A 19,223-nucleotide genomic window follows, 5' to 3' on the forward strand; every position below is an offset into this window, starting at 1 on the left:
GCTCTGGGTGGTGAGTGTTTCTCATATACATGTTGAGGAAAAGAGGCTTTATCTTAAAAATGAAAGCCATTGAAGCAAAAATCACAGTAACTAACATTCAATTACTTTGCAGGAATGTCTAAATGGAATTTCTTACTGCAGATAAGAAGGATGAATTGTGTTAAAAGGCCATATTTGAGAACTCTTCTACGGTGCCTCTTAAAATAAATGTGAATAGCAGTTAATATAACTTTAAATCTAATCAGGAAGATTGATCAAGGGAAGGGTTGAATCATTAAGTCAAATAACTGTAGAAGTGTATGTATTTTTAAATAACTACCATTGCTACAATTCAGGATATGGCTTTTTTTGAGTTTCATAAATTGATTATTTTAAAAGCTAGTTGCTTAGCGAGATAGACAGATTTATTCAGTAAGAAATAGAAAAATACTTTTGATTTGAAACATTTTTAAGCAGTTGAAATGCAATTCTTTGATGATTATGAAGATATTACTAAGACTCTGGCTTCATTTTATGGGCAATGAAATTATTCTGAAACTGTACAAATCCAATAATGGATACAACTATAAAATCAACCCATCATAGTGGAAAACAAAACTAAAGCAAGTGACCAAGGAAGATAATTTGACTCTTTTTTAAGAGGACCATTGAGGACAGATTTCATTCCCCCTCCCCACCCTTTTTGTGGGTTATGGAGGCTTGAACTCTGGGTCTGGACGCTGTCCCTGAGCTCTTCATCTGAAGGCTAGCACTCTACCACTTTGAGCTACAGTGTCACTTCTGGTTTTCTGGTGGTTAATTGGAGATAAGAATCTCAGGTACTTTGCTGCCAGGGGTGGCTTTAACTGCTATCCTCAGATCTCAGCCTCCTGAGTACCCAGCTTTTCCCTCCCTCCATTTTTTTAAAAGTACAAAGCTGAGTGCCAGCAGCTTACACTTGGAATTATATCTATCTGAGGACACAGGTGTGGCTCAAATGGTAGAGCACCAGCCTTGAGCAGGAAAAAGCCAAGCAAGAGCACAAGGTCCTGAGTTCAAGCTCTAGTTTTGGCACCAAAAGAAAATTAAGAGAAAGAAATGGTATACATTTACAATTAGCTACTGAACAAATAATCAAATGCCAAAAAATACAACCCAAGGAACATTTTAAGGGGCACCCATGAAATCTGTCTGTAGGTAGTAGAAGAAAAAGAGATAAATATAATTATCTCAATTACTGGTATATCCAAATTTAAAATGATTTTTCCCTCATAGTTTTATCAGACATAGAAGTTACTCAATATTTAACTGTTTTTTATGTGAATAAGAAGCATGACAGTATTACTACAAAAACAATAACAGTGTCCAGAATCTGTGGGCCTCGTATGTGTTCTTAATTTACATCCCACCCACACTTCAAATTCTACTGTAATCAAGTGTCCATCCTCTTCTTAGAATTGTAATTGGTGATTTATTGGTAGGAAAATAGTCCAAGAGACCAGAGGCCATGATCTACCTAAGTCTTAATTCACACAGTAAAATTCTTAAAAGGATTTTTGTGACTACCATGAATGATTCAACTAATCAATTATATCTTCTCCCCTAAGTGAATTTCAAGAAAGACCTCCCCTACTTACATTAGACTTATTAGACTCTTTTTGGTCCTACTGTACAGTGAAGTTTATTCATAATTTGAAATGTGAGCCTGTATAAACCATACGTAAATACTACATGGACCAGCAATTCTATGGCTGTGTTTAATGTAAACTAACAAGCCATTTTATATTGGGGTATCTATTGAAGAAACACTGAAAATGCAAATCAGAAAATAATATAGCACCTGCTCCTAAGTCTGACTGTCACCAAAGTAAAACTGTGCTTATGGTACAACTGGTGATATGGAACCAAGATTGTATCCACCTTTCATTGAAAATAATGAGTAACCATGGAACAACAGGACTATATCAAATTTAAACCAAATCAAATATTAAACATCCTAATATGAGATAAGCTAAAATAATCTTTAATTTTTTTTGCTCACTTCGTCATTTAGCATGGTTTAAAAAGCAATAGAGTCAACATTTTCAGAGCATGTGACAAGAAATTATAGGCGAAAGAAGAATATGATTAGTACATGGAACTATTTACATAGGAGTATATAAGGATTTTGATTTTGAATGTGTGCCTTTCCAACTTGTCTGAGTGGAAGGTTTGCAGCATCTTGGGAAGTGCCATCACCGCCCTGGTCTCAAGGGCTGTCTTTGCTGCTTGTCAGTTCTCTGACTTTGTGAAAACTAATGAGTCTATCTGGTCCTCAGTTTCTCACTGGTTGTTCAAGCTATTTGAGCAGAGTTTTCTTCCCTGTGCTTTCCCATAGAGGCAAGGGGACATCTGTTTCACTTCCCAAGAGAGAACAGGAATGTTTTGTGAGACATTTTTCATCCATTGCTAAGGCTTGTAAGAGACTGGTGAGCTTGGGGAATGTCTGAGACTCACTCTGGGCCAGGTGAGAGTGAAGTCCACATGATAAAGCCTGTTTGTAACGGACCACCACATTTTCAAGTCTGACCCACTCAGGCCTCAATTCTCTCTGTTCCAGCTTTACTGGCTAACCACTGGTGGAAAAGTCAGTATGGTCATCCCCTGCTTGACTGGGAAAAATGTCCAATTTTTTGCCTTGAGTGTAATTGAGTTTATTAAAGCAACTTTGGTAAAACAGATGCCCAAGCCCTACTTGAAAATCTGTCACTTTCGTGAGGAGTAAATGAGTTAGCAGATGTAAAGCATGCAAATAGACCTTGGTATGTGAAAATGTGCTATTTAAGTGTTAGCTATGATTGTGAGTTTTATTTGTTATTGTTTTTCAGTTGGTTAAATTTTTTTTTCTCAATCCTGGGGCTTGAATTCAGGGCCTGAATGCTATTCCTGAGCTTTTTTTTGCTCAAGGCTAGGGCTTTACGACTGGGCCCACGGCTCCCTTTCTGAGTGTTGGGTAGTTAATTGAAGATAAGAATCTTATGAAATTTCCTGCCCAGGTTAACTTTGAAGTGTGATCCTTAGATCTCAGTCTCCTGATTAGTTAGGATTATAGACAGGAGCTACCAGATTCCTGCTCAAAGTGCATCGTTCGTTGAATGTCCAGGGAAACTTCTTGTTCTCACTCTCATCTTGTACTGACTAATTTTGCCTTCATTTGTGTATTCAACAATATTTATTAGATATTTGCATTAAGCTATGTAGTATTCCAGTTGTTGGGAATATGGTATACATAAAACAGATGATAAGCCTTACCTTCTACAAAATTATATGTTGTTCAAAAGGAAGTTGTTCAATATTGACTCCTTTAGAAACAAGCTTGAAAGTGGATTTTGTAGTGGTTTCTAGGACACTATAAAAATGAGATATATCTCAGATAATAAATGATACCTTTTAAGTTGGGTACTTATTTTGATTGCCAGCTGTGGAAGAAAAGTCCACAAGACACTTATCTCAAATCAGACACTTATCTCCAGTCAACTACCAGAAAGCCAGAAGCAGATCTGTGGCTCAAGTAGAGTGACTAGCCTTGAGTGAAAAAGGTAATGGACAACACCCAGGCCCTGAGTAGAAGCCCCATACCAACACACACACACACACACACACACACACACACACACACACACACACACACACACACACACACACACACACAACCTCCTTATTTTATAGAAACACTCCCTCCCAGATTTAGTGTTGGTTGAGTTATTGTTTGATCAGATTAACCTTAAAGCATTACTTATGTGCTTATCATACAGTCTATTAAGACAAAGGCAAGTAATTGCTTTCCAAATAGATAATATGACTGATGAGTTTGACTTAACATCTGTAATCAAGAACTTTTCATTTTCCTTAAGGTCTTACTGTCTCTAAATCCTCCTTAGCCTAGAAATTGAAGTATTTTTTTTCCTGAAAGAATCTTTTAAGTTTGGCCAGAAGATTCTGGCAATAGTGATATGTATGTTTCTAACTTATCAGCCCTTAAATAATTTTTAAAGAATTGTTTTTGTTTTTAATGAAGGTTTTCTTTTTCTGATTCGTTAAATTCAGTTGATATAATTGAGTTAATTATTAAGTTTCAAAAATAGTTCTCGGTGTTGTGAACTGTAATGCTCAAGCTTATAAAAATGAAATGAATGAAATGAATTTCTATGAATAGTTTTAAGATAATCAAATCAAACTTACTTAAGAAAACAGATGAATTCACATCATTTCTTTTACATCATAAAGATGCATTCTGAGTCCTTTAAGTAATACTTTTACATGGGTTGAGAGTGGTTCTCTCTCATCTTTTTAAAATCAGATCACATAGATTTCATATTGGATGATTTAGGATGTGAAAATGCTTTGTAATGGAATGTAGGTAAATTATGTGGTAATGTATTTGTAAGATGCATCTATTGCCACATAGATTTCCCTGGCTTTCACTTAAATTACAGAGTTTCATTCTATTATGTTTAGAATTTTCTTATTTTATAATCTTTCTCCATCCCATTCAGTTTCCCTAATGGTCTAGGACTGTGAAATTCTGCACTGTCAGATTCCAGAACCTTCAAATCTTATGTGTGGAAAAGAAAACCAGTTGAGCACAGGTGAACTCTGGTCCATAGCCTGAGCTGGTGTGATACATCCTGTGGTGGGGGCTCTTTAACTCTTTTCAGGGCCCATTTACCCCAGGTGTCCCCATCCCCCTCACCTCTTTGCAGGTGTATCTCCTGAGAATACACTCGAACCAACCTCCTGCACACATTTCGTTATCTCAGAGACTCAATCTAGTATAGAAAAGAGTGTGCTAAAGAAGTGCCTTTCATTTTTTTCTTCATTTCTCAAGCATCAGCAAAGATGTAGAATAGGGGCATGTTCTGTAGAGAGCCTTGAGGTAAAGAGCAAGTTATTTGGATAGTTCCATAACTAGGGTGAAAGAAAGGAGGAGGTAGACCCGGGAAAATGTGATCTGTAATTAGAAACAGAGACAACTGGAGATAGGAGTCTCATGGGCTTTCCTGCCTGAGCTGCCTTTGAGCCATGATCCTGAGATCTCAGCTTCCTAAGTAGCTAGGATTACAGATGTGAACCTCTGGCTTCTGGCAAGATACAGAATGTTTGATGCCTACACGCAAACTGAATGGATCTATTACTTGCTTCTGTTATGGACCTGGAGAATAATGATATTTGGGGATAGGCTAAGTCTCTTCTGGCTTTTATTCCCAAGGGACTGGCAGATTTTTAAAATATAATTTGATGGTTATTACTAAGGTGTTGTACAGGGGGGTTACCATTCCATAAGTCAGGTAATGAGTACTTTTTTTCTTTTGGACAATGTCACCCCTCCTTCTCTTTCCCACGGTTTTCCCCAGGGAATGTGGCAGGTCTAAGAGTCTAATAGTCTAAGATCCCAGAGATATTATTCAAAGAAGAAATCAAAGTTAAGTAAAAAGCTTTATATTCTAGGAAAAAAAGGAATTAAACATTTGAGATCTAGTAGGTATATCTGATAGGAGTTGGACATTCTTTTTTTTTTGGGTCCGGTCGTGGGGCCTGAACTCTGGGCCTGGTCGCTGTCCCTCAGCTCTTAGCTCAAGGCTAGTGCTCTACCACTTGAGCCACAACGCCACTTCCGGCTTTTTTCTTTTTGCTTATGTGGTGCTGAGGAATCGAACCTAGGGCCTCATGCATGCAAGGCAAGCGCTCTACCACTGAGCCACCTTCCCAGCCCCAGGAGTTGGACATTCTTCAGTAGCAAAGCTGGATACATGGACTTTACAGTCTTTGTTCTAAATCTTGGCTCATTCTCTCACTAGCTTTTGTCTTTGGTGAAGATGCTTGACTTCTCTGAGACTAGCAAGTTGAAGATACTATCGAAGGTTAGTTGTGAGGCTTAAATAATGTTATACACAATGCACCATCTAGTAGGCATTAAACACGTAGGTAATTATTTATATGATGCAAATATGTTACAAGATATCAGTGTAGTTGCTTGTATGAAATATGGTACTTTAGCCTTAGAAATGTCTGAATAGCTTTTCCTCCATTCCAGAATATTAACAAAGATATTAAAGAATTTCTTCAATGGAACTGAATTGCAAAGTACAGATGTACCTTAGGGTATACATTATCCTTCTCATTCCTCATCTTTGTGGAGTCATTACTCAGTCAAGTAAATATTTACCTGTGAAATGGTAAGTTTAATTTATGCAATGCAGGGAAATGTCAAGGTTCATGTGAGGTTATGACTGTTGGACTGACAAAAAGTCACCAAGGAGTTGCTGTGTTTGAATGTCATCTGCTGGTTTCTTTATATAAAAATGGATTTAAAATGGAGTATTCAGTATTTTCTTTATCAGTTTTAAAAAGCCCTTTTCAAATGAGAGCTGCCGGTGAGCAGCTAGTCATGGCTCTCATAAGGTATGCTGATTAGCCACCAGCCTCCAACATCTGTCTTGTCTTAACCTTATTCCATAGAAGAACAGCTGGGGGTGGGAGAGAAAGGACTTGCCTCCAGACCAAAAATCTAGCACTGTTTTCATCTGTTCCTGAGAAGACATAGGACAGACAAGTGGTGGCCAGAGCAAGGCCATGTGCAAATGGTCTTTGACTCATCAGGGGCCATTGGACAGTGAGGCCTAGTTGGTCTCAGTCATTTAGGATAGGGGAGAGACTATGCAAACAAAACCAGTATTCAGAGAGACAAAGAGATGTTGGGAAGGTAATATTCCCTACTGATATATTCAGTAGCATATAAGTAGTGCCTGCAGGGAGCATACAGAGAGATTTAACTCAACTAAAAACGTTTCTAATTAAACCAAACTATCAAATAAATCTCCATCATGTTGTTCTAAGAATGGACATTCTTTTTCATTTGCTTTAGTTCTATTGTGTACAAGTAATTTCTTTTTTTTTCCTTTTCCTTTTTCTTTTTCCTTTTTTTTTGAAATCCAGGAAGCTTAGGACTAGTGCAGAATAGCTTTATATCCTCTTATACTCTTTGGGACCAAAATTGTTAAAAAAAAAAAAAAGCAGAGCTGGGAAGTTGGCTCAGTGGTAGAGTGCTTGCCTCGCATGCATGAGGCCCTGGGTTCAATTCCTCAGCACCACATTAGCAGAAAAAGCCAGAAATGGCACTGTGGCTCAAGTGGTAGAGTGCTAGCCTTGAGCTGAAGAGCTCAGGGACAACGCCCAAGCCCAGAGTTCAGGCCCCACAACCGACCAAAAAACAAACAAACAAACAAAAAGCAATGTCTTAATACCCTGACCAGAATGGAGCACCAGACAAAGATTTCTTTCTGGATGGTTTACAGAGACTTGAGTCAGACACATTGATGTCATGATTCACATGATGCATAGTTTTTTTTTATTAAGGCAGGAAAATAAGGTGTGATACCAAATATTGCAGGCATTCCATTTTTACAAATAGTATCAGTAGTTTTCCTGACTAAGGCTTTGACCAAATATTTTGACATTTTGAAGATGTTGATGGCTAAATAGATTCCCAGAGTGGCTCTCAAGACTGCAATTACTTAAACATGCAAGCAAGCCAATATTATTTCAGTATTATATTTATGATTTTTTGGTCAGTCATAGGGCTTGAACTCAGGGTCTGAGCACTGTCCCTGAGCTTTTCTGCTCACTTACAGTTTTCTGGTAGTTGATTGGAGATAGTCGTCTCATGGACTTTTCTCCCTGGACTAGTTTTGAGCTGCCATCCTCAGATCTCAGCCTTCTGCATAGCTAGGATTACAGGTGTGAGTCCCTAGTGCCCTGCCTAGGTTTATGATTTTGATCATTATATTGTGATTATGTAGAGAATCCCACTTTTACAGGAAATATCCAAGCTAGGGTGATGGAAACATTAGTATGGAAACTTACTCTTAAGTGGTTTTTGAAAAAGGAAGTTCTTTGTATAGCAACTGCTACTTTTCCTGTTTGATTTACAATGAGAAGTACATGTACAAAAAGGTAAAAAAATTGGGTGGGGAGGGGCGGGGGGGGGGGAGGATGGGAAGGGATGGGAAGGGGAAACAAAGGAGGAGCCTACAATGCTTGATAAGAAATGTACTCATTGTCTTGCCCATGTAATTGTAACCCCTCTGTACAGTATTTTCACAATAAAAAAGAAAAAAAATAAAAATCAAAGTGGAGAAATTATTTGCTGTGGGTACAAGAAGGCCATTGTGGCTGGGTATGGGTGCTTCATGCCTCTATTCAGGAGGCTGAGGTCTGAGGATCATGGTTCCAAGTCAGAAGCGGCAGGAAAGTCTGTGAGATTTTTATCTCCAAGTAACCATTCAAGAGCCATAAGTGTAGGTGTGACTCAAGTGGTAGAATGCTAACCTTGTGTGAAAAAGCTGGGTCAGAGTTTGAGGCCCTGAGTTAAAGCTCCAGTACCAGCAAGTGCTGGGGCGGGGGGGAGGAGAAGGTTATTCTGGAGAAAGAGGTGTTTGATTGAAATTTGAAGGATGGAAGTATCTGGTCCAGTAAGAGATGCAGAGACTCTAAGCAAAGAATACATGTAGGCTGTGTGGATACACACACACACACACATTCACACACTCACACACTCTATTTCTGTCTCTTTTACACACACAGTCACATATACACATAGAGCTACTACTATGGTTCTGACATTATTATCTCCTCCTTGTCATCTTCCTCCTTCTTTTATTTTCCCCCTATTCTTTTTCCTAATTGTTTTTCTGAGACAGGTACTCAAAGTTGAGATCCTCTTGGCTTTGCCTCCCAAGTGCTAGCACTAACTAGCACACACACACACACACACACACACACACACACACACACACACCTGCATTCATACAAACAGAACTACTGCTGTGGTTCTGACATTATCTCTTCCTCCTCCTCCTCCTCCTCCTCCTCCTCCTCCTCCTCCTCCTCCTCCTCCTCCTCCTCCTCCTCCTCCTCCTCCTCCTTTTCTTCCTCTTCTTTCTTCTTTTTGTTCTCCCCCTATTTTCTCTTCCTCTTTTTCCTTCTTCTATCCCCCCTCCCATTCTTCTTTTTGTTGTTTTTCTGAGACAGGTCCTCGAAGTTGAGAACCTCCTAATTTCACCTCTCAAGTGCTAACTACAGGTATGTACCACCATAGCCTGGCTCTGGATGATCATTTCTTGTCCATATAATTGTAATTTAACAGGTTTTTGTGCCTCCAGACAAGGAACATGCAACCTGCTGAGAGCAGAGGATTTAAGATGAGAAGCTGGAAGTTGCAATGAAGGCTTTCTCCCTCGGAAAACACATTCTTCTACTGATCAGTACAGAGAAGCCTAACTTTGCCAGAGACTTTCTGCATCATAGACTAAGTTCTGAAGTAGAACTATGACAAAGAACTAGCTAATTAGAAATAGCAGCTGTAAAACAAGCTCTTGACTTCAAGGTTGTTTTTAGAAATTATCGTGTAAAAAAGAGCTGTTTACCTAATCCATTTCCTCTGGGAACTAGGATATAGCTATTAAATAAAGCTCATTCTTATAGAAGTTTACTACAGAAATTCATAATGAAAAGCAAGTGGAAAATGAGAAGTAAAAAAATTATCTACTACCCTATGACCTCAAAAATCACTAGCAAATTTTCTTCCACAGTGACTCCTTATATATGCAATTATATAAGTATCTAGGGGTAATTCTTTGCCTTTTTTGGGGGGGGGGTCTGGTCGTGGGCCTGAATTCTGGGCCTGGGCACTGTCCCTCAGCTCTTCAGCTCAAGGCTAGCGCTCTACCACTTGAGCCACAGTGCCACTTCCGGCTTTTTTCTTTTTGCTTATGTGGTGCTGAGGAATCGAACTCAGGGCCTCAGGCATGCAAGGCAAGCACTCTACCACTGAGCCACCTTCCCAGCACCTCTTTGCCTTTTTTTTTTAAATTGGGGAAGGGATGCTGGGGATTGAAACCTAGGCCTTACATATGCAAGGAAAGCACTCTACCACTGAATTATCACTTTGTCTGGTTATGATTAGTCTTTGGAAATATAATTTTTTAAAACATGGGTATATCATTATATTTAGAAATTGTGTGATATACAGGTGTATGTGTGTGTATATATATATATATATATTATTGAAATGAAATAACTTTTTCTACTCAAGAAGATGTATAACTAGCTGGGTACTGGTGGCTCACATCTGTTATCCTAACTACCCTGGAGGTTGAGATCTGAGGATCACAGTTTGAAGCCAGCCCAGGAAGGAAAGTCCATAAGATTCTTGTCTCTAATTAACTACCAAAAAGCTGTTAGTAGAACTGTGATTCAAGTGGTAGAACACTAGCCACGAGGAAAAAAAAGCAGGGACAGTGCCTAGGCCTTGAATTCAGGCTCCAGGACTGGCAAAGACACACACACACACACACACACACACACACACACACACACACACACACACACACACACACACACACACACACACATACCCTATATATGCTATATGAACATGCATGTTTTTATTATGATAGGTATCTATTTTTAAAGAGGTAATCTCTCAGAGTATAATGAGTCAAATGCTAAATGCTTCAGGATTTTTATAATAATTGGAAAACTTCTTTCCAGAAATAATCTATCAATACATACAATCACCAATTATAATGAAAAGGGTACCAAACATTGTAAAAGTTGGTTACTTTCATTAGTTTAGGTAACTTACTTTTTCTAATAGTACTCAAATTTTCAGATAGTCTAAGTGGATTTTAAACTTCACAATTCTAAGAATACTAAAGGTAAAAACGAAGCATAAAGAATTTATTATACATTTCACTTACAGACTTTTTTTCTTTTTTTTGCCAGTCTTAGGGCGAATTCTGGCTTTTTCTGCTTTTGTGGTACTGAGGAATTGAACACAGGCCTTCATGCATACTAGGCAAACACTCTACCACTAAGCCACATTCCCAGCTTTACTAACAGATTTTAAACAGCATTAACTTAAGAAAAGAATGAATAATGTTACAGCCATTATTTGTGCCATTTTAAGATACTGATTCAGCTGGGTGCTGGAGGCTCACTTCTATAATCCTTGTTACCACTCAGGAGGTTAACAGCTGGAGGATTATAGTTTAAAGTCAGCCTGGGCAGACAAATCCTTGAGACACTATTTCCAATTGACTAGCAAAAAGTGGGACTGGAGATGTGGTTCAAGTAGAACAGAGCTACTGGTGAGCTGAGAGAGTACAGGCCCTGAGTTCAAACGCAACAGAAATATGAGAATATTTAAGCAAAATCACAATGAAACAAAGTACAAACATTTTCTCCCACTGTTGACATTTGTCACTCATTGATCTGTGGTGTGGCTTACCTGCTTTGTGGACTGCAAGAAGCAACTTTAAAATGGTTTCTGGTTCTGTGCCATGCAGTGATTATATTTTCTGCCCAGCCAGCATATATGTAGACACCTCAGACTCATTTTCATGTCACTGTAGGCAAAATGCAACCAGGAAGGAAAATTTGCTGCTGAACCCATCACAGAGCAAGGTCCCCAAACACATATTTATGACTTTTGATTATCCACTATTCTGCATTTTTCTTTAAGAGACAATTACAAACTGAATAAAAAACTATTTTTTTTTAATTATAGAAGTCAAGAGGAATTGTTGATAGCCATTTATGGAGCCTTTCCTTCTAGCATTTAGAGATTTCTATATAGTGTTTTTTGTTTGTTTAGTGGTGGCACTGGGTTTTAATGTAGGAACTGAGCACTGTCCTTGAGCTGTTTTGATTGATACTGGTGTTCTCTACTTAAGCCACAGCTCCATTATGCTCTTTGGTGGTTAATTGGAGATAAGAGTCTCTTGGACTTTCCTGCCTGGGCTGGCTTCAAGCTGCAATCCTCAGATCACAGTCTCCTGTGTAGTTAGGATAACAGGCATAAGCTACCTGCATATAGGTTTTAATAATCCATAAAGTCCTGAATAACCATGAGTTTATGCTAGAAAAACGGTAAAATAATTAGTTTTAACAGAACTAATGTATTTTATTTTATTTTATTTTATTTTATTTTATTTTATTTTATTTTATTTTGTCCGTCGTGGGGCCTGAGCTCTGGGCCTGGGCACTGTCCCTCAGTTCTTCAGCTCAAGGCTAGTGCTCTACCACTTGGGCCACAGCGCCACTTCTGGCTTTTTCTGCTTATGTGGTGCTGAGGAATGGAACCCAGGGCCTCATGCATGAAGGCAAGCACTCTACCACTGAGCCACTTTCCCAGTCCAGCAAATGTATTTTAAATATGTAGCTCTCCTCATTTTTATATCAGACTTCAAAGTAACTGCCATCAATGTCATTTTATTGGTGAGGATTTCTCAGACTATCCTAGATTTGAATCCAGACCCTATTATGGGTTGCTCAGTGATCTGCTTTTTAAGTTTTATTTTATTGTAAAGGTGATGTACAGAGGTGTTACAATTCCATAAGTAAGGTAATGAGTACATTTGTTTTTTTTTTTTAAGTTTCAAATGCTATTTTTTTTTGTGAAAATACCATACAGAGGGGTTACAATTACATGGGCAAGATAATGAATGTATTTATTATCAAGCATTGTTGCCTCTTCCCTTGTTTCCCCTTCCCATCCCTTCCCATTCCTTCCCATCTCCCACCCCCCCCCCACTCTCACACCCTCCCTGCCAAAGTTGTAAAGTTTGTTTTTCGACATAACGACTTGTACATCTCATTGTTGCACAATTTGTTTATTTACACAATTTGTTTTTTCCCTTCCTCTCTACAAATTATACCAACATCAAATACAGTGAAAGCAGGGGTTATAATGTGGGGGAGGGACATACAAAGCAACAAAGAAATAATCTTATAAATGTGTTAGAAACAATAGAATGAAAGAAAAAAAAACATTTGAATACATATCTTGGGGTTCATTTCCCTAACATCACCTTTTCTGACCTTTTCTGCTTGACTCAGACATATACTAGTTATTGCAAATAAGGGGAACCATGGGACCTATGTTTCTTTGGGCCTGGCTTACTTCACTTAATATAATTTTTTCCAAGCCTTTCCATTTCCTAACAAATGGGGCAATGTTATTCTTTCTGATGGAGGAATAGAATTCGATTGTGTATATATAACACATTTTCTTGATCCATTCATCTACTGAGGGGCATCTGGGTTGGTTCCATATCTTAGCTATGGTAAATAATGCTGCAGTAAACATACTTGTGCTGGTAGCTTTAGTATGGTCTTGTTTGTGATCATTTGGGTAAATGCCCAAAAGTGGGATTGCTGGGTCATAGAGGAGCTCTATGTGGAGTCTTTTGAGTAACCTCCATACTGCTTTCCAAAGTGGTTAAACAAGTTTACACTCCCACCAACAATGCAGTAAGGTTCCCTTCTGTCCACATCCCCTCCAGCATCTGTTGTTATTAGAGTTCTTGATTATAGCCATTCTAACTGGGGTGAGGTGGTATCTCAATGTTGTTTTGATTTGCATTTCTTTTATGGCTAGGGATGTTGAGCATTTCTTCATGTGTCTATCGGCCATCCTTCTTTCCTCTCCAGAGAAGTCTTTCTTTAAGTCTTTAGTCCACTTATTAATGGGGTGGTTGTTTCTTTGAAAATTCATTTTTTGGGGGGGGTTAATTTTTTAAAGTTTATTTCCATTGTCGAGGTAATCTATAAAGTGGTTGTAATGACATATATAAGGTAGTGTTGGGGTTTAATTTTTTCAGCTCTGGGTAGATTTTAGTTATGAGACCCTTGTTTGTTGTATAACTAGTGAAGATCTTTTCCCAATCTATTGACTTCCTATTTATACTGCTAGCTATGTCCTTCGTCATGCAGAAGCTCTGCAGTCAATCTAATTTATCCAGCCTTTCTTTGACTTGTTGTGTTTCTGGATATTTATTTAGGAGGTTTCAACCTGTGCCAAAGAGCCCTAGTGTTTCTCCTATCCCTTCATGTAATTAATATTTTCAGGGTATCTTTTCTTACCTTGAGGTCTTTGATCCATTCAGAAATGATTCTGGTGCAGGGTGATATATAAGGATCTACCTTCATTTTTCTACATGTGTAGAGCCAATTTGCTCAGTGATCTCTTACAAGTGAAGTATCTATCTATGGGTGCCATAATTATTTTAGGATTTAAAGAGATAAGGAGAATGATGAAAGGGGCGACATTAATGCATTGATGCATTGTGCTCATTAAATGATGTGTCAAATTGAAATCTTTGTACAACTACTTGAAAATAATAAAATAATAATAACATATGACCATATAAGCTGAGGCTAAGCGAAATGAACCCCAAGATAGGGACACAAGAGATTTTATCTTTCTTGTTATTCATAAAGTACTACGTAAGTTTTTTGTTTCTTTTGTATGTTCTTTCCCCATGGTATAACCCCTGTTGTCACTGTATTTGATTCCAGTGTCCTGCATCTTGTATATACATTTTTCTAATTTGGGAAGGGAAAGGGAAGGCTGAAATAAGGATACAGGTTAACCTATTGTAACAATGAGATGTACAAGACACTATGTTGAAAATGAACTTTACAACTTTGGTGGGGGGAGGGAGGAGTTGTAGAGGTGGGGAGAGAGGGATGGTAGGGGAAAAACAAAGGAGGGTGTAACAATGCTGGATAGGAAATGGACTCATTACCTTGCTCATGTAACTGTAACCCCTCCGTACAGTATCTTTACAATAAAAATATATATTATGAATAATAAGATAACTTTGTAGATTCTTTTTTTCCACTTATATTTTTATTGTATGCTGCTGGGTTCTAGGTCTGGAGTTCTAGATTTCAATAGCATTACAGTTCAGAAATTTAACTTTGAGGAACTGCTAAAGAAGTTTCAGCAGGGATTGACAGAAAACCCAATTTATAATGATTTGAGGGAAAACAAGGGAGGTATTAGCTTACATAATAAAATAGTCCAAGAATAAGACTGGTTTCTAGTATGATCTAGGACTCCAGTTGTCTCTCCATTTCTTGTCTCTACTTGATTTTTGTTTGAATCTTCAGCTTCCTGAAGTTTCATGGGAGTGTTCAGGCTAACTAGCCCAAGTGTCTAGTGTCCCAATGGTTCTTCTTGGTGACATCCCCCTCCCTGAGCCAATCAATGGGGCTCTGCTTAGGTTATATGTAGGACTTTGGTGTTGGGGTCAAATCAGTGCTACTGGAAGCACTTAGCATAAGAGATGAAGCAGGTGTTTAGAGAGAAATTTAATCTGAAGGAGGAAGAGAACTAGAAGCTGGGGATGAAAGGCAATGCCCACCACAGATGTGAAAACTTGGAGAGTAGACTATTGGACCTCTTAATGTATATGGTGCTGGGCCATAAGAAGATATTTGATGCAGTCTTTGCCAGGTAAGGGTTGTAGAACTGAGAAAATTCTGTTTGAGCAGAAATCTGAAAGCAATGAGTCTTTCCACTGGGCTAGAGAGGGAGGTAGAGGCCAATCATGGACCTTACCATGGCGCCCCTCCTTTCTCTGCCACATTAAAGAAATAGTTTGGAGATCTTTACTTTTTCTTCCATGGTTTTATTTTTAGATTTTTTTTTACTGTTTATATTGCTTCCCTCAGTTCTATTTTCTAGTATTACCTTTTCTGTTTTCCTTGCTGCACACATCTATTGGGGTTTGGTAGGCTATACAAGAAAAAAAAATCAACCCTGGAACCAGGTTCAGTGTCTCATGCTTATAATTCAACATAATTTGAAACCAGATTGGGCAAAAAGTTAGTGAGAGCTTTACTGGTATATGTTTGTTACTCCTGCTCTGTGGGAAGCACAAATAGCTAGCCCAGGGAAAAAATACAAGATGCTACTGAGAAAAAAAAGCAAAAAGTGCTGTGGAACTAAAGCTACCAGCATGACTATGTTTCTTGCAGCATTATTTACCATAGCTAAGATATGGAACCAACCCAGATGCCCCTCAGTAGATGAATGGATCAAGAAAATGTGGTATATATACACAATGGAATTCTATGCCTCCATCAGAAAGAATGACATTGCCCCATTTGTTAGGAAATGAAAAGACTTGGAAATAATTAAATGAAGTAAGCCAAGCCCAAAGAAACATAGGTCCCATGGATTCTCTTATTTGCAATAACTAGTATATGAGTCAAGCAGAAAAGGTTAGAAAAGTTGATGTTAGTGGAATGAACCCCAAGATAAGTATTCAAATGTGTTTTTTGTTTTTTCCTTTCATGCAATTGTTTCTATCATATTTATAAGATGATTTCTATGTTGCTTTGTATGTCCCGCCCCCACAGTATAACCCATACTTTCACTGTATTTGATGTTGGTATAATTTGTGTAAGAGAAGGGAAAAAAAACAAATCGTTTAACTAGGGATACAGGTGGACCCATTGCAACAATAAGAGGTACAAGTCATTATGCTGAAAAACGAACTTAACAACTTTGGTGATGGGGTGGGGGCAGGATGGGGGGGAGGGTAAGAGTGTAGGAAGGGATGGGATGGGGAAACAAAGAGGAGGCAACAATGCGTGATAAGAAATGTAGTCGTTATTTTGCCCATGTAATTGTAACTCCTCTGTACGGTATTCTCACCAAAAAAAAGTGCTGTGGGTATGGCCCAAGCAGTAAAGCACTTGCCTAGCAAGTACAAGGCAGTAAGTTTAAACCTCAGTACTACCAACCAATCAAACAGATAAATAAAGTGACCAAGTTGAATTTCTAAATCTCTAAATTGAATAATGATGACCTCAACAAAACACTATTTCCCACAGGAAATTTAGTAGTCTTCTGTATCTTTGAGTTCTGCATATGTGGATCCAACCAACTGCAGATGGAAAATATTTAGAAAAACATTGTATCTGCTCTGAACATATAAGAATTTTTTCTTATTATTCCCTAAAAATAACAGTACAACAACTATTTGCAGTACGTTAGTCATTGTAAGTCATCTGGAGATGATTTGAAGTTTTCAGGAGAATGTGCATAGGTTATATGCAAACACTATTAACTTTGAACTTGAGCATCTGCAGATTTTAGTATGTCTTTGTCTTATAACCAATTCTTGCATACAGAGGGACATAGGTAGTGAGAAGGTGAATTATTCATGAATAGATTTGGACCATAGAGTAGAGATAAAAATGAGATCCTTACATCACATGAAATAAATACCCAACAGATAAACAATTTACATAAAGTTTGTAGCCCTAGATGACAACTTGGAAGTTAAAAAATAACCTTGTAGGCTTGGTGCTGGTGGCTTATACCTATAATCCTAGCTAGTCATGAGGCTGAGATCTGAAGATTGCAGTTTGAAGCCAGCCTGGGCAGGAAAGTCCATGAGATTCTTATCTCCAATAACCTACCAAAAATAGCCTAAAGTACAGCTGTGGCTCAAGTAGTAGAGGGCTAGCCTTAAGCAAAATGAAGCTCAGGGACAACAACCAGGCCCTGAGTTCAAGATCCAGGACTGGCACATCACAGACACATACCAATAACCTTGTATTAAGAAACACCATTAGGGGGCTGGGAAGGTGGCACAGTGGTAGAGCACTTGCCTTGCATGCATGAGGCCCTGGGTTCAATTCCTCAGTACCACATAAGCAAAAAAAGAAAAAAGCCGGAAGTGGCACTGTGGCTCAAGTGGTAGAGTGCTAGCCTTGAGCTGAAGAGCTGAGGGACAGCGCCCAGGCCCAGAGTTCAGGCCGGAACCAAAAAATAAAAATAAAAAAATAAAGAAACACTATTAGATTATGAAACAAAACACAGAAGGCACAAAGGGAAGACTGATGATTTTCACTTATCAGATTATCAAACACCCTAATTTTTTGGGTGTGTTGGTTCTGGAACTTAAATTCAGGGCCTGTGTGCTCTCTCTGAGATTTTTGTGCTCAAGGCCAGTGCTCTACCACTTGACCTACAGCTTTACTTCTGGCTTTTTGGTGGTAATTGGAGATAAGTGTGCAGAGCTGGCTTTGAACTATGATTCTGAGATCTCAGCCTCTAAATATCTAGGATTACAGGAATGAGCCATTGGCATCTGGCCTCTCACCTCAAAGACCCCAAATTTGTATAATAGTGCTTTGATGACAATTTGGGGAGATAGGGACTCATATATTTGTTGCTAGGTATCTCAATTAATACATCTTTTTCTGGAGGGAATCTGGCCACAGAGAATTTATCTGCTGAGTTAATATTCACAATAGTAGAGGTCTGCAGAAAGAAATAAAAGCAAAATCAATCCTTTAAATATTCCTTAGAAAGATACTAGCTAAATAATTCTAGTATACTTGCATGTAGCATTCCATGCAACCATTAAAAATAATAAAGTATAAAATAATATTCAAAATATAAAAGAAAGAAGTAAAGTGCATATTGTTCAGTACCACATGCCTAAGCTGTGTGTGAGTATTCTTATTTAACACCTCTGGGATGACACAGAAGAGAAATTAGCTAATGACTGTCTCCAGGGCTCAAAACTGGTAACTACAATACAGAGGAGGGAAGGGACAGTATTGCCCACTCAAAAAAATATGACAGGCCAGCTGCCTCACATGATATGTCAGATGAGCTAATGAGATGCACTTATAAAGCCATTTATAAAGTATGCAATATGGAACACATGTAAGAAATAACTTGCTAGTACTAGTCTAATATCTTGAATTAGGCTGATTTGACAAGTGAAAGAAAGATTAGAGTAGAAAAAGAAAGTTCCTTGATCCTAAGCAGACTGAAGCTCCTGAGTATTAATCTTTCTTTGTCATCTTTCCAAAGTTTAGTACAATGCTTAGCTCATTGTGGGTGTTTAGTGAATGTTAAATAATAATAATAGCTATTTATGGATCACTGCACTACTTGATAATTCTTTCTCTCCATTGAATCACACCTTTAGCAAGCTATTTTATAAATGCATTCCTAACTAAATTAAGGTGCAATAACTCCTAGCGAGAATTGATATTTATATATAAAAGAGAACTGGCACAAAACTCAATGATTTAAACTACAACTTTCCAATTCCTGCTTGGCTGCATTAATAATGGTGCCCTTTGAAAATTTCTTTTCTTCTTTCAAATATGCTGTTATAATTGTGATGGGCTGGCTGGAGGGGGATAGCCTTTCCATTTGCTGTTTTTTTTTTTGGTTGGTCGTGGGGCCTGAACTCTGGGCTGGGGTGCTGTCCCTCAGCTCTTCAGCTCAATGCTAGCGCTCTGCCACCTGAGCAACAGCACCACTTCCGGCTTTTTTTTCTTTTTGCTTATGTGGTGCTGAGGAATCGAACCCAGGGCCTCAT

The 19,223-nt window shown here is 38.3% G+C and overlaps 1 protein-coding gene across 3 annotated transcripts in view; it reads right to left on the minus strand.

Annotated features, from left to right (window-relative positions):
• Positions 1–19,223, minus strand: part of Htr1e (5-hydroxytryptamine receptor 1E) — a 78,259-nt gene that overhangs the window by 18,375 nt on the left and 40,661 nt on the right. The window contains exon 2 of one of the 3 annotated variants that reach the window (XM_070010179.1): positions 11,309–11,426. The exons of the other annotated variants lie outside the window; for them this stretch is intronic. The gene's annotated coding sequence lies outside the window, so the exon portion shown is untranslated. The remainder of the gene's footprint in view (positions 1–11,308; positions 11,427–19,223) is intronic. 3 annotated transcript variants of the gene reach the window in all.

Source organism: Dipodomys merriami, unplaced genomic scaffold (genome assembly GCF_024711535.1).
Source record: "Dipodomys merriami isolate MVZ:Mamm:240054 unplaced genomic scaffold, mDipMer1.0.p SCAF_8, whole genome shotgun sequence".
Lineage (NCBI taxonomy): Eukaryota > Metazoa > Chordata > Mammalia > Rodentia > Heteromyidae > Dipodomys > Dipodomys merriami.